This window comes from Galeopterus variegatus, unplaced genomic scaffold, assembly GCF_000696425.1.
Source record: "Galeopterus variegatus unplaced genomic scaffold, G_variegatus-3.0.2 Scaffold10465, whole genome shotgun sequence".
NCBI lineage: Eukaryota > Metazoa > Chordata > Mammalia > Dermoptera > Cynocephalidae > Galeopterus > Galeopterus variegatus.
Genome location: NW_007736576.1, coordinates 17843 through 19094, shown reverse-complemented (window position 1 = coordinate 19094; position 1252 = coordinate 17843). Strand labels below are relative to the sequence as shown.

Sequence of the window (1252 nt, the reverse complement as noted above, 5' to 3'; positions counted from 1 at the left end):
GAGAACAAATACTCTGGTGAGACCCAGGGCTTTCCTGATGTCAGAAAAGAGTGAAAGAGCCCATGGGGGCTGTGCCTTTCCTTGACCTGAAGCGGTCTTACAGCTGCCCACGGCCATGGTGGACACTGCAGGTGGCTGCAGACGCTGCTCCTGGCCTGAGGAGAAGCCTTATGTCCATCTGTGCATCCTTTTCCACGTTCCTGGGTGCTGTGCATGTGTGCGGTCTTTGGATTCTCCTTCGAACAGGTTTGCACATTTCACTGGCTTCTCTCATTGATTCATGAGTCAAATAAAGTATGTGACTGGTGGAGTTCACTTGGTATTTGTGAGTCACGATTTCACCTTCTGAAAAAGATCTGTCAACCCCTGTCAAACCATACGTAGTAGAAAGTCCTGTGTTCATGTAAGGAGAAAGCCTTAACTTAGAATCAGCTGACCCTGCCTGACACCTTCCTGGACATTTGCATCTCCATCTGAAGACAGACTCTCTCCTTCCCCAGTGGGCCCGGGGCGGGTACACAGCTTCTGCCTTCAGCACCCAGCTCCCCCAGCACGAGCAGCTTAAGGACCCCAAGGGATGAGGAAGAAGGAAAAGAAAAGCCCCTGGGACTAGTGCAGGCTGTGCTCCGGTGCTGGCCCTGATGTGGGGCACACGTCCCGCTGCTCTCACAGGCCCCTTCCAGGAGCCCCGGTGCTTGGCTGGAGGCACGGCCTTTTCCCTNCTTTACTTGATCCCTGATGTGGGCAGCTGACACAGACCTATCTTCTGGAGCCTGCTTCGAGGTACACTGGGATTTCGGGTGTTGGCAGCCGCATTCAGACTTCAGCGGTCAACTCCAGACCAGGCCAAGAGCATATTCCTATGGTGACTGCCAGGCAGTTGGGCCCATGCTTGCAGAGAGCAGGACCAGATTCGGCAGAGACGGCTCTAGGAATAACCCTAGGAAGCCTTGAGGCCTGGGGTGTCCTGAATGTCGCTGTCATTCTGGTGAGTGTGCCTTTGAGAGTGGAGGCCTTCATGCGGTAAGCTAGGAGTTCACAGGAAAAACAAGAGCGGACGCCCCATGCCGCTTCCGCTCAGCACAAACCAAGAGCAGCAGCAGGCGGCTTTCAAAAACCTTCTCCCCACGGCTCTCCCCCATATGCCTCCTGATCCCTGGGACTCCCCTTCACCCCAACACCCGCTCAGCGTATGTAATCAGGACATGGAGGGGGCTCGGCTCATGGGATGCAGTCAAAGCGCATAGTTCTG

General features: G+C 55.1%; 1 long non-coding RNA gene across 1 annotated transcript in view; it reads right to left on the bottom strand.

The window, feature by feature from the left end:
- The window catches only part of LOC103610012, a 25310-nt gene that overhangs the window by 19802 nt on the left and 4256 nt on the right, over positions 1-1252 (bottom strand). The gene's annotated exons all lie outside the window — the stretch shown is intronic.